This window comes from Callorhinus ursinus, unplaced genomic scaffold (genome assembly GCF_003265705.2).
Source record: "Callorhinus ursinus isolate GAN/ISIS: 27379988/994484 unplaced genomic scaffold, GSC_fseal_2.0 scaffold2, whole genome shotgun sequence".
Classification (NCBI taxonomy): domain Eukaryota; kingdom Metazoa; phylum Chordata; class Mammalia; order Carnivora; family Otariidae; genus Callorhinus; species Callorhinus ursinus.
This window is the reverse complement of record NW_027397064.1, coordinates 61,980,196-61,994,930: the sequence shown is the minus strand read 5'-3', so window position 1 is coordinate 61,994,930 and position 14,735 is coordinate 61,980,196. Positions and strand designations below refer to the sequence as shown.

The 14,735-nt window shown below is 41.0% G+C and overlaps 1 protein-coding gene across 4 annotated transcripts in view; it reads left to right on the top strand.

Moving 5' to 3' along the window:
• Positions 1-14,735, top strand: part of B3GALT1 (beta-1,3-galactosyltransferase 1) — a 540,853-nt gene that overhangs the window by 478,414 nt on the left and 47,704 nt on the right. For all 4 annotated transcript variants that reach the window (XR_012375363.1, XM_025853085.2, XM_073882932.1 and 1 more), the window contains one exon: positions 3,424-3,549. The gene's annotated coding sequence lies outside the window, so the exon portion shown is untranslated. The remainder of the gene's footprint in view (positions 1-3,423; positions 3,550-14,735) is intronic.

The window sequence follows — 14,735 nt, the reverse complement described above, 5'->3', positions numbered from 1 at the left end:
CCAGATTGTGACATTAGAGATTCACGGCGCAAATCCCTCCGTTGCCACAAAGAGGGCTGCAGCAAAACGGGAGACAAAATCTCCTGTCCAAATGTTACCACTACCTTATTTGTCCTATTCTGTCACTAAAATACTTCATAGCTAACTCTCATGTGGAGACACACAAAACGAATGTGATTCCTTACACAAAAATGGCATGGGCAGAATTCTTTTTATTTTTTTAACAATTTTTTTTTTTTTTAAGTAGGCTCCACACCCAATATGGGGCTTGAACTCACAACTTGTCTATAGGGCAAGCAATTGAAAATTGCGTGCTCTACCAACTGAGCCAGCCAGGCATCCCCAGAATTCTTTTTTGCCACATGAAGCTAAAAAGAAGGGAAGATATTAATGAGCTATATTAGAATAATGCGCTTGAGTAGTTATTAGTTTTAGGCCTGGTAAAATTGTAGCTTAGATTAAGAGGTGGGTGACAAATTTTTAGTTTATGCTATTTCCCCAGAAAAACACAGTAATTAATATAGTCAATTTTCAATTATCTGCCCAAGGAGAAATAGCAATAATGGCAATTATCCAAAAGAGTAGATAATGAACAAATTCATTTCTATTTGACTTTGAAATATTGTTTTGTATTCCAGAACCAACTTTTGGATGTGGATGCATTTTAAATTCTGTAAAGTTGCTATGCCTCAAACTTAAATACTAAAATTATACTTCAGAAATCAAATGGAAGAATGTGGCTTATATTCTTCATCTTGTACACTATATTCCTGCTTTCTATATTATTGCTAAAAACACATATTATCTCTTAGGGTAATGTTCATCTTAAAGTAGAAAAAATTTGCATCTATATGTTTCCTAGTTTGTATTCTCCTAGCACTGATGACAATTTAATATTTTGGTTGAAAGGATACCCTCCTTCCCTTCCATTGCTTGGCTAAAGTTAATTATATTTATATTTTGTGTATATGTCAAAAACAACTAAACAGAACGGGTCGTCAAGATAAGGAGTTATGTCCAAGTAAGACTTGAGATGTATAAATGCAAATATCTACCCATGGAAAATTGAGGTGGCCATACATACATTTTCCACACCTATTTTGGCCCTGGTTTGGTTATTTTTCATTCAGTAAATGCTAACTTGTATACAAAGTTACCTGGCATAGGATCTGGCTCATGTTAATAGTCAGTAACTGCTCATTTCCCTCTATTCTTTGCTTCCTTTAATAATGTTTTACATAAGATGTTTCATATTCATGCTTCATATACTTTAGTAAATGCTTATGTTTTATTCCATTCTTTCTCTGTATAGAAAATATTCATTTTGTAAAAATGAGGAATTTTTTTTAAGATACTAAAGTAAATCTTTCAGGTGTTATTTTCCCAATATCAATATCCAATATGCGTTTCAATTCCTAAAAGCTACCTCCATGGAATTTGATTTATCGCTATTTTTTTTAGATTTTATTTATTTTTATATTTTATGTAATCTCTACCCCCAAGGTGGGGCTCAAACTCATGACCCCGAGATCAAAATTCACATGCTCTACTGACTAATCCAGCCAGGTGCCCCCTGATCTATCACTATTAATCTATTAAGAACCATAGCATTTTAAAGGGTAAGCGTGAGGGTTTATGCACACTAAAACTTGACCACATACTCTCCTGTCTTATTCTCAGTCATGTGGCACACTCCCATTCTAGAACAGTACATTTTCACACAAGGCAGAAGATTTTATCAAGCACTGCGGTGCTTTCGATGGCTTGCTTTAGGACTCTTGCTTTGGTGTTTGACTTGGTAAGTATTTGGTGTTTGACCAAAGTTGGCTTTTTCTCCCTTCAAAGATCTGAATAGTTATCTTCAGTTGAACACTGGCAAGGCACTGGAGAGGTGGGTTAAACAAATGGTTAAGCTGGCTAGACCTAGTTTCAAACACTGGTTCTGCTACCTCCCAGGGTGATATTAGACAAGAGACCATCTGTCAAGGGCATGGTTTTCTCATTATTAACTGAAGATAATAATATAAAATGAAGAGGGTTGTAGTGATGCTTACAGATCATAAATGTAGGCAAGTTAGCATACATTAGGCATTCAATAAATATTGGTGTGTGTTCCAAATACTAAGAAACATTTACTGAGCGCCTGCCTTGTGCAAATACCATTCTAGGCATTTTCTCTGTGTTGATTCATTTACATCTCAGTACAACTCTGTGATTCAGGTCGTGTTATCACTGTTTTCAACAGGCGACCTAGAGAGCTTAAGGCACAGCAAGCAGCTGAGTCAGTATTTCAACCCATCCCTACACTTAGCCGTCACACAGCGCTGCCTCGCGCATAAAGAGCAGGCTTTTAGTAGAAACTGGAGCCGCCAAGTAGATTCAGGGGACCCCCTCATGCCTCTGCCCATTCCCCTAGCACTGCCATTCTTCACATCTGGCCACACGGCTTAAACACCACCCCAAACACATACCTACGGTCAGAGTATTATTTCCTCTGAGGGACCACCCTATTTTACTCACCCAGCTTTACCCAGCACTCATTCCATAACATGAATGGTGAGAACAGAAAATTAATGCCTCTTGGTATGAAGTTTTACACAAACGCAGCTTGAGACCCAAGGCTCAGTTCAACTGAAGGCCACTTCAGTCTGTCATTTCAACAGATCTGCTCAGATTCAGCCAGTCTCCAGGTAGTCACAAGGGAAAGTGAAAGGTTGTGGGTGAAAGGGAAGGTACTCGTGCTCAGAAGCCCCAGCTCTGCCACTAACTAGCTGAGTCTTTGCCCCCTGGCAGCCCTTCGCTTCTGCCCCCAGAACCCCTTCTCATCATGTGGACACTGAAGATGTTGCATTAGATCTTAGGTACAAGCTGGCCACCCATGAGCTAACCCTGACCTTCCGGGAGCCTTTGGCTTTATTTAGCCTTGTTCGACTTGCACAAAGTTGTGTTTAATTTAATTTTACAATACAAAACAAGAGATTTTTACATGAAAATCCTCATTTCTGTCTTCCTTTGAAACTCTGAAGTTGTAGCATCATTGGGTCTGTTTTTCCTTATGGCATCAATGAAAACCGTCAGCCAGATGGGAGCCTCCAAGCTGGGATGTGCACTTACCAGGTCGCCACAGCCCTACCACCCCCTGCTGTCTCACACCCAGCTTGCGCCTCATCCTCATCGATGCCACTCGCCTGGCCTTGTAGGCACATGGGTTTGCAATCCTAGGACCAGCTCTCACTTCCCTATGTTCATTTGTTCATTATTTTTCTTGTTTGATCAACCTGTATTCAATGCTTACTCATATGCCACTTGGTTTATTGTACTTAGAGCCTGAATACAAGTCTTTTGTTTCTTAAGGGGCAGAATTCAGAGGCTGATTAATCGCCATTGTTTCTAAAGTTTTCTTGCTTCTGGCTATCTACACAGGATTGTGCAGTTTGCTAAGCCGCAGCTTCTCCCGGCACAAGCCACCACAAATCTGACAAAGTGAGACCATGCCTTGCGCCCCGCACCCGTGGTAAGAAGGAGCTCATGGCAAACTTGGCCCAACAGGTAAGAGAAAGCACTGCTCAGTTACGCATTCTGTCACCGGGGAAAAATAACGGCAATTCAATAAAAGCAGAAATCAACATCTAAGGACTAATAGGAAACAGAAAAGTTTAGTTTGTTTCTTTTATTACTGTTTCCATGCTATACCACATAAATACCCTTGCCATGAGCCATGAAATAACCCTTGTTCCTGGAGGATCCAGGAGGAAAAAAAAATGCAAACTAAAAAAGGAATGGCCTTTTTAAAAAATTCATATTTACAACTGCCTGCAAAACCTTTGACTGATTTTAGTGGTGGCCTCTTTTAAGATGAAACATCGGGGAACTAAATATATGCCTTAGGTGACCTGAGACAATGCCTATTTAAAAATCCATTTCTCCAAGGCTATAGCTAATTGATTCTTGAAACTTCTTTGCTGAAATAACCTTGTCCCACAGGCAATTGTGCTTCAATTATTTCTTATTTCGCTTGAAAATAATAGTCTTTTTATATAGAAAATGATGGAATAGTTCTAAAAAGTGTCCAAAATAACAAGTAATCGTTAAAATATTTTTATTTAAAGTGATAAAAGTCAAGACAAATACTCAGAATATTCCTTCATACGCTAACTTTTTGCCCTATATGGAGTGCTAGTAAGTTTATAGAAAGGATTGCAGCCTTCCTGGAGTGTGACTCAGGAAAGGAGCCCCATGCTGGCTCCAGGGGACCTGAATCATACTTTTATCTCTTCCACCATCACATCCGTGATCTGGGTGGATAACTACAGTTTCCTTGCCCATGAAATGGGCAGTTATTTCAGGCTGCCTTCTAAATACCAGGCTCAGTTTGACAATGAGGTACTATGAGTGGGGGTAGGAGGGTAGCTTTGGGCTAATTCCCTGCAAATTCATTTGCCTAAAGCAAATTCAACAAAATGTCAGTTCACCGAACTCCTTTCTTCTTTTCATTATTTACAAGGTTTACGGCAATTTGCACTGGGTACGTTGGGTTTTACCACCTTTGGAGATTTCGATGAGGTTTTAACTGATAGTTTTCTAGTTTACTTCATAACAGCATTTGAAGGAATGCCCAGTTTGCCTTCGCCTTTGCCCCGGCTATTGTGTAGGGAGAGGAGTAATTGAGAGACATCAGCACACAGCCAAAAAGGACATGGACTCAGAGACAGGACACTAACACCATCAGGGTTCTCCAGACTCAAGACCAATATATTCAGTATTTAAATATATTAGGCAGCTTGAGCATTTGGGGGAACTCTTTCATGGAATTAGCCTGCTGAGGTGGTCCCTCCTCCTAGGGATCTTACAGTTCAGTGGAAGAAAAAGATTAGAATGACAGCAGGAAATAAGCAAATAATACAATTACATATTGTGATAAGCACTACGGAACATTAAAGGGGTGCTTAGACAGCAAAGAACTAGAACCAGCTTCGTAAAGGTAGGCAGGGCAGGTGTGAGAGGCGAGAGGGCTGTTCCCAGTTCCACGCCCCTTTCCAGGCATGTGACAGGATTGTGCTGCTTCGTTCACCCTGAGATTCCATGAGGCCATGGGAGTTGGTCTGGCCAGTCAATTTTGTGTAGAAATGATATGTGTCTCTTGCATGCTGGAGCATCTAAGCGATGTTACCCCAGCTCCCGGTCCCTATGGCATCCTAACAGGGGATGTGGTCCAAGATGTGGTTGCTCCCTTCGCCTGGGACAGGTGTGACCTCAAAGAACAAAGCCCCCTCAGCCAACCCACGCTGGAGATGCACAGCATGTAGCATGAGCAAACAACAAATTTTTATTGTCTTAAGCCACTGAGATATGGAAGCTTTTTGTTAATGTAGCTTAACAGAGACAATCCTGACTATTACAAGAGGCATTTCTGAAGAGGCAGAAAGATGATTTATAGAGGCTTTAAGACAAGAGGCTTTGAGCTTGGCTGATTCACAGAACTGAAAGAAGGTCAATATGGCTGGATTATAGTAAATCAGGAAAAAGTAGCAACTAATCTTTAGAGTTCCTTCTATTTTCTCAACTCTTGCCTGTTCTGGCTCTGAGGATGTTCTGATATTTATATTCCTGACAATGCTTGGAGATAGATTAAGTAGCTGACTTTAAATGCTTTTGATTTGTTTACACAAATCAAACTCTCATATTTTATCTCTTGCCTCTGGATTACGATCGTTTCTTATCAAGAACCTTGCATGTGGGCTATTGATATGATAATGCAATCCTAATGCCTTCTCAGAAGCTGAGGGCCTCTATCCGTTCAGTCAATATGAAGATGCACTTGAGTATATAGGCCATTCATAGCTGAACTGAGGCTCAGGATGGGAAGCCTACAGCATTTTGCAATTGAATAACATGTAATAGTGTGTGATTTTTAAGCTGTCATGTTTTCATATCAATGTCTAATATTCTGGCAACAGAATCTAGGGAAAAACCCAAACTTTCATGGGACTCACCGTAGCTCGTTTAATGTATATGTATGAGAGATTGTCTTTTGCACTGAAGATCTTGTTTGAAAACAAAACAAAAAACCCCTAGCAAAAAGCAAATTGCCTGAGATGCAGTTTATCTTCTTTGGAAGAAAAGAGGAGCTGAGTCAACCCTCCTGGGATTTGACAACTAAGGTATTTCTTTATCCTTGACATTGCTCAGATAGAGCCACAGATATTATAACTGTCTTTATTGAAGTTTGGTGGATTTAGAGGAAATACATCCAGCTGATATCACAGTCATTCTTGTACAGTTCTCAAAGTCTTAAGAATTTTTTATTGAGGTGAATGAAATCCTGCTTAAGAAAAAGAAAAGTAGGAGAAAGGAAGGGAAATGGATCTAAAATAAAAACAGGGTCCTTAATATAGTTCAGGCTCAATGCTAAGTGTTTTCATATGTAGTATCGTCCCCATACAGGAGGAAATAGCCCAGAAAGGTTATGATCACCCAGCCAATGAGTGGCAGACCAAGGAAGGGATGGAGGTCTTCCCCCTCTAAAGACCCTTCTCTTTTCTCTCCACTACTTAAGACTAGAGTGTGTGCTCCTACTCTCCAAAGTAGCCCAGCCTTGCATTTCTATGGTCTCCAGACTTGTCCTCTAAAAGGTAAATGCTAGATCACTCTTCGTTTATTACATATCTAGGTTCAGAAGAGCCTCTAAAGAGAGCTGATTGTAATAAGTTGTGCTCTGCTAATTGTACATCTTCCCTTTGTTCAGCCTCATCCTGTATAATTAGCACAGTCTTGAAAATAGAAGTTTTCCATGACAGCACACCCTCTAATTATTTCATATTTTCACATTAGGGATAAGATACTCATGGTGGAGGCGGGTAATTCTGTTTGTTATTTAATTACTTATAGAAGGAGTTCAGGAAAACCAGGAAAAATAGATTATTAAAATAATTTCTACTTGATTCTGAGATATTTACACAAAGACCAAGGCACAGGCATATATTTTTCTCTTCTGACATCTGACATCACCATTTTTGGCACTGGTATCTGTTATAATTGTTAGGATCTCTTTCTATCAAGGACTTACCTTTCCTTCAAGACCCACTCAAAATCCTCTCCTCCACTGGTCTTTAAGATATTCACCATTAAAATTACATTAAAATTAAAATTAAGCTCTATCTTCCCATCCGCCAGAGCACTTTGTACTAATCTTAAAGCATGTCTCTGCTTTGTATTATAGGGATGGGAGCTAGGGCAAAGACAGCCGGTGACTCACTCAAATATCTTTTGTCTCTTTTCTTCCTGGGCATATAACTAGACGGCATTTCCTTTTCTTCCTTAGAATTGGGTATGACCACATGATGACTTTCTCACAATGGAATATGAGTGGAAGTGACATGCTTCATTTGGGAGCCAGGATTTTTAGGAAGTAGGTGTGCCTTCTCCATGCTCACTCTCCTCTGATGCTGTATGGGACCCCCAGGGATGGAAGGAGCCAGGCTCCTAGATGACCAGGTGGAAAGCTGTCTGGCCAAGTGGGAACACCCCTATTAGGTTGTTACGCAAATAAATAACTAGGGTTTATTCATTATAGCAGCTATGTGGGCTTACCTAACACAGTGTGTGCATGTTTGTAAGCATGAGTCTATGTGTGCGTGATTCCCTCTGTTTTAGAAGCCCTAGAAAGACTGGGACTAAAAAAAAAAAAAATCATCCTTCACTGTGAGCAAAATTAAACTAAATAGCTGCCTCGTTTGGAAATGGAGCAGATGGTCATCAAAATGAAGAGTGGAGGGTACTCTAAAGCATCTAGCATTGGGGATGCCATTTCTCATTTGCAAGCAACTGTCAAGAATTTTACAAATAACCTCATAGGTGACTAGAGTAGAGAATGAAAGGGATACCCAGTTCCCATATTAAAATATGTTCTGCTTCATTACTCATTCAAATATTCATCATTATTTCAATCAACAAGTAGGCATTAAACACATTCTATATGCCAGGCAGTCTTCTAACAGTGATCAATAACAGACCTGGCCTCATCTTAGTCCAAGTCCACAGTCCAGTGGGAGAGCCAAATACCTACTTCACACAACTGAATATGCACTCAGCTTTCCACCCAGGTTCTCAGGTTCCTCATCTGTAAAAAAAGAAGAATATTACATACTTCTCAGATTTTGTTGTATTTTTAATTATATAACATTTAAATATAATGATTATAAAATAGCATCATGATGGACACTTGAGTTTGATAAACACTCAAGAAACCTTAGCTATTATTATTTGTATTAGTTTAGGTAAATAATATAAGATTATATGACAAAAAAAAATCTGAGTAAACTGAGGAAAGGATATGTGGAACACAATTTCTCCTTCACAGTGACTCCCGATATGAGAATTGAGAGGCTGGGAAAAATGTTCCACGTTTTTAAAAATAAAAAGAGCATGTGCAAAGAACCAGTGATGTGAGGAAGCATTTTTGAAGACTTGAAAAAGAGTAAGAGTAGCTGGAATATAGAGAGCGAGGAGGAAGCACCGCAGAATGAGATCATTCATAGCCTTGGGAACCACCTTGTAGTCATGCTAAGAATTGACCCTCTTCCTAAGTGCAATAAAAAGTCACTGAATGGTTTCAAACGGGTCGTAGCACAGAATGACATGATCAGCTTTATCTTTTAAAAAGATCACCGTGGCTGTGAAAGAAAAAAAGATTGGAGGGAAACAGAGAATGTGTGTGTGGACCACTTGGAAAGACTGTAGGAGCCACCCCAAGAATACCCACAGGGAGGTCAGGCAGCAATACGGTAGTGGGGGTGGAGTGAAGAAAAGACAGGAGAAGTTTCTGAAGTGAAACTGGAAGGATGTGGTGATGGATTGAATATGAGATAAGGGAGAGAGCGCTGCTCCAAATGGCTCCTGCTCTTTCACGGGGCTGTGGGCACATTGCCCAGAGATGGGGAACCCTGAAAGCTGATCAGGGTTGCCTTTGTACATGCTACATTCAGATGCTCCTCAGAAATCCGAGAACACATGCCAAGCACACAGTTGGATACTGTGGTCTGGAGCTTCATAAATACACTGAGCTAGAGTATAAATTTAAGAGTTATTGACATATGGATAACACCCGAGGCCATGGGCAGGAAATTTTAGAAAATAGGCAAGGGGTGCCTGGGTGCCTCAGTGATTAAGCCTCTGACTCTTGATTTCTGCTCTGGTCATGATCCCAGGGTCGTGAGATGGAGTCCCACGTCGGGTTCGGCACTGGGTACAGAACCTGCTTAAGATTCTCACTCTCTCTCTCTCTCTCTCTCTCTCTCCCTCTGCCCTGCCCCTGCCACTTTCTCTCAAAAGAAAGAAAGAAAGAAAGAAAGAAAGAAAGAAAGAAAGAAAGAAAATAGGCAAAAGTTAGACTGAGAGGAAAAGAGGGGTGTATATATAAGAGGAGTTTTATTTTAAGGACTGTGGAATCTTAGTGAATCCGAAATCTGAGAGGGGGAGCTAGCAGGATGGAAGACTCAGGAACGAATTACAGTTGGAGTCCAAAGGCATTCTGCTGGAAAACCAGAAATAGCAGGCATTGCTATTCATCTGAAAAGCAGTCTGCTGGAGAATTCCCCCTTGCTCAAGGAAGATCTACTTTTTGTTCTATTCAGGCTTTCATCTAGTTGGAGGAGTCCTACCCCACCCCACGCCCCACCACATTATGGACAGAAATCTGCTTTACTCAAAGTCCACTGGCTTAACTGTGACTCTCATCTAAAACACCCTCACAGAAACACCCAGCACAATGTTTGACCACATATCTGGACACCATGGCCCTGCCAAGTTGACCTGTAAAATTAACCATCACAGAGACATAAAAGGAAAAAGGAAAACCAGAAAGAGGGACAACTTCCTAGGCCCTGTACTAGGTGCTGGGAATACAATTTACATTGTGGTTTAGAGTGTGAACCCGGGAGTCAGAGAGCCTGGGTTTGAATGCTAACTTTGTCAGTTACTTGTCCTGGGACCTTAGGAGCCTATAGGGACCGTGTCAGCCTAGATTGGACCTGGCTGAGACAGAATGAACAAGATGGATCTAAGCGGCTCCCTCTATGCACAGCGGAGGGCTGAGGAGAGGGGGCCAGGAGGGCTCTCTGCAAATGACACTCGCCCCTGCCCTCTCTCTGGCCACGGAAATGGTAGTTTCCCCTTCGTTGCAAGGCTGCTGCCCAAGTTTGCCTTTCCGATGCGATGTTTGTTTCTGGCCTTGGATGCGCTGTAACCAAAGACCTGCCCGACCTTCCCGAGCTGGGCCTCAGCCACTGAACAGACTAGAATGGAAACCAGAACATTATGTAATTCCTAGGTTGAAAAGAGAAAAAAAGAGGAGTCCCAAGGATGGGAGTTGGGGTTAGGGTTGGCCACATCACAGTGCTCTGTCCTGGGATTTTGTGGCAGGCATTCTCAGTAAATTTTACTGAGCCCTGAAGAGACAGCACAGGGAGATCTTTAAGCACAGTAAAGACTTCTCCAGGCAGCAAACGTGTGGCAACCCAGAGTAGTTGCTCCCTCCCCCTTCCTCCTAGGCTAGCTTGTTCTTAGCTCTCTAACAGCAAATATGATTAAGTAAGGATGTATCTTCCAGTTGCCACAGCAAATATTTATTCAGCTGTGTGCAAGGCACCATGCTTTCTCACCAGGCTGTGACATGTTTAACACATCTTTGGCTCCCTGACACCTAGGCCAGCGCAGGAAAGTAGCAGATGCTCTATAGATATTGGCCAAATGAATTAGCATAAACCATATAGCATTAAGGCATTTGGAAAATGCCCTATAATATGATCTGTTCAACAAATCCTTCTTCACTAATAAAATCTACTTGAGATCCCACAAATCGTTTCTCGTACCTTTCGTAAAAGCACAAAATATCCCTCATACTCTAGTGAAATAAGTCTAGCATACGATAAACTGCTTTATAAATTAATTAATATAACCCTGTGGAAAAATGGCCTATGAGCATTTGAAATGGCCTGAAATATAATAGGCAGAGCTCATATAGTTGATGGGAAACCCACTTTAGTGGGGTCTGATATTTTTGTTCTGATATTCTGCAGTGTAGTGATTCCTAATATTTTTCTTTTTTTTTTTTTTCACAGTCCACATAAGAGAGAAAATTCTCATGGGTCACACAATCCCAATGGGTTATAAGCCATGCCCCTTTCTGTCTCCCAGGAAAGTTAATCAGAGGGCAAGTGAGTAAAATCAGTGTCTTTACAAGGATAAACTTAAATCTGCTCTAATTTTTAAAATTGAAACCCAGTAATGGACAGCCTTTATTGAGTGTTGACTATGTGCTAAGCAATGTGTGGTGAGCTTTGCACATCTGATCCCATTTGAGCTAAGAACAATGTTCATTTGTCCTGTGAGCAGTTGGTTCTATAGCACCTTCATTTAGCAGCTTAGGAAACAGAGACCTAAGGAGATTACTGAATGTTTCACAACTAATACATGTCTAGGAGTGGTATCGAGGTCTTTACATTTACACTCTCCTGTCTCCAAAATCATATGCAAACTTCAGCGCTTGGCGACTATTATTGTACATTTCCTGTGACATCCCTCAGGACTGACTGCCACAATCTGGATATTATAACATAGAGAACCTTTTACCAGGGATACAGTGCTGCGTTAATCAAAGCTAGATTTTGCTCCACGGTTTGAAACCAAGTCATTTATTTGAGTCACTTTAGGTCTTAAAAACCAATAACGTAATAACCATCTTTTATTGTCTATTATATTTCACTCACTATGTCAGACATTTTTCAGAAATTATTTCTCACATTATATTTATTAATTGAAATATTTCTAATATTGTATTAATTTATTTATATTATATTAGATTTCTAATGTAACAGATATACAAAGTATTATATATAAAGTTGGAGCAGAACAAAAGAGCCAAGTCTTGCCCCACTTACTAGTTTCATTTTCCGGCTTGCAGGGGCCTCTGGCCTCCCCTCCCCATCCTCACTCTCCGTAAATCTCATTTCCTGCCTTTCTTCCTCCTCTGTTTCCTTCTCCACTGGCCTCACGGCTACGCTCCCCCAGCTAAGACTCAGCCGTTGGCATACTGACTGAAGGGCCCTGCGGAAAGCGTCTGGGAGGACCGTCCTCAGACTTGAGGGAGGACGGCGAGAGGAGAGGACAGGAAATGGTAGAAAGAGAAGCCGCAGGAGGGCAAGTGTTCCTAAGGCGGGTACAGATCCCAAGCAGGAGAAAGGAAAAGGTGAGTGATGTGAGAGGTGAGCTAGGAGAGAGCACAGTGGGCAGCCAGGTCCTTCAGGTGAGAAAATGAGAAAGGGCTAGAGGCTAGCTACCGCAGAGTCTTTGGGGAGGAGGGGAAAAGGGAACAAAATCTCTAGAGAGCGCTGCCAATTTTTTATGAGGAAGGAGAACCACAAAGAAAGAGAAAAAGCAGATTTTTCCAGCCAAACTCTACATTTGTGTGGGATTCCGGTTGACAGACAACCAGATCATTTCTCTCTGTTGTTCTCACCAACCACCATCTGGAAGTCCTGCCCCAGGGAAATGCCCTCAGGACTAAGCCAAAGGAAATTCTCTGGAGCCCTTGCCACCTGAGCAGCCTCCTGAATGACAAGCCTCACTAAGGCCGGTTATTTTTTTACAGAGCAGGGAGCCGGGTCAGGGGTAGGTAGGTTGTGGGCCAAACAGACCACTGTCCAGATTTGGATGAGGCCAAACATGAAGCTGGAATCGGGTGGAGTAGGGATCAAATCATGTGAAAAACAAATAAATAAACATGTTGGTCAGAAAGGAAAATCAAAAAATATATGCATGTGATTCCCTGCTATCAAGATTTCAACTGAGGCGTCTGTACATTCTTTGATTTCAAACTTGCCCATAGTTTTAAACCATCCATATGAATATGGGCACATTGTTCTCCGCATTTGACGAGGACGCTGCCAGTGGTGATTATCCTGGATGCGTCTGGATTTAGTGAAAAGGCTGGTGCACATCTGGCAGTCTCCTCTGTTGCACAAAAAGTTGATGTTGAACTGTAGCTGTTTGGAAATATATACCACCAAAACCGAGACTTGGAAGGAAAAGTAAACAAGCGCTTCTTAACCTGTATTTTCACAAACAAGCGATTCGATTGCTTTGATTTTAAATTAACAAATCAAGACGTCAGTCAATTTGATTAAAAACATAGGCACCATCTCATTGATTTGTTGCCTGCACTGACTTGGCTTGAAGAGACAGCATGGTGTGATGAAAAGAGAAGGGGCCTCGGGAGCCAGGCAGCCCGGGTGCCTGTTTGGGCTCCACCACACGCCCCCCAGGAAGAATCTGGGTGACCTCTGAGTCTCAGGACAGTCATACCTCTGTCCTGAATGCCAGTGATAAATGAGATAATGTGGGTAGAAATAATTTTGCACACTAGAAAGTTCTGTACAAAATTCAGTTATTACTATCGATAACTGTCACATAACCCCAAAGCCAAGTATTCATCAATCCTTTGAAAGACTGACACTATGTTTGATACACTTACTCGTGGGAACCCTCCCATGTGTGACAACTTCTGTCCCTCTCCTGAGTCATAGTCCCTAAGAGTTTTCAGCAGTGCCCTCTCTTTCCAATTTAATTCAGCACCACTGACAATAATAAGCCCAACTACTGCTGCAGTTAATAGAAATTCTCCTTTAAATGAAGTGCATCTGCTGTGACATCTGTTTAAAACCCATGGAGAGGAGTCAGTGTTCACAAGCAAATTGAGTAATTACTATGTAATTACACTATAAATTATGCAGTCATTGATTTGCTCTCAAAATTCATATCTTTTGGATACACTCAATATGAAAACCACCTGGGTTCTTCCAAAACTGTGCAGATATGTTCTTAAAATGGTCAGTGTAGGGATTTGAGCTAAACACCTGTGGCCAAAATTAAAGTATTATCTCTAGAAGAGAGAAAGTGTTGCAGGGAAAAGAATTAAAGTGTGGAAGGAGATGTTAACAGAGTGAAAAAGAAAGGGGAGGAATATTTTGAAGGCAAATTATCTAAGTGCTTTCTCAGTCATTTCATAAGAGCTGTGAATTGCTAAGCCTCACTGGCAGGAGAAAACACAGGAAGAAGAGAGACCAGAGATGCAGGATTTCACCTGTCCTGAGAAGAGCCCATCACTCTTTGGACCCCTTTTGGATGTTGGGAAACTTACACTGTATGTAGAGAGTAGGGGAATTAATGATTCAAGAGATAGTATCTAATAGTCCTTTATAACCACCCAGATTTACAGCAGTAAAAACTGAGATCTAATACTTTACTAACCCAGATACAAAACATAGCTCTATGGTGCTTCCTCTAAATCCATTTTTAAAAAGCCAAACAACAGATATTTATTAACCACATACATTGAGTATATAATGCCTACAAGGCTATATTCTTGTAACAACACAGAGTGTAAGTAAATAAGGCAACATCACAGCATAGTGGAAGGAAGGCTTACTTTGACCCTGGATGACTCGAGTTTGAATCCTGACTCTCCCAAATAGCTGTTGGGTTGAGCCATATGAAGCTGCCTATTTCAACTATTTTTAAGCCCCATAGTGGCAATTTCATGTGGTTCGACCAAAAAGAATGGGAAAAGTCTCTTAAATACTCTAGGCCTCAGTTTCTTCATTGCTAAAAAGGAGGATGATTATTTGAGAATTAGAGAAAATGTGTTATGTTTATAACAAATATTCATATAAATTTTTAGA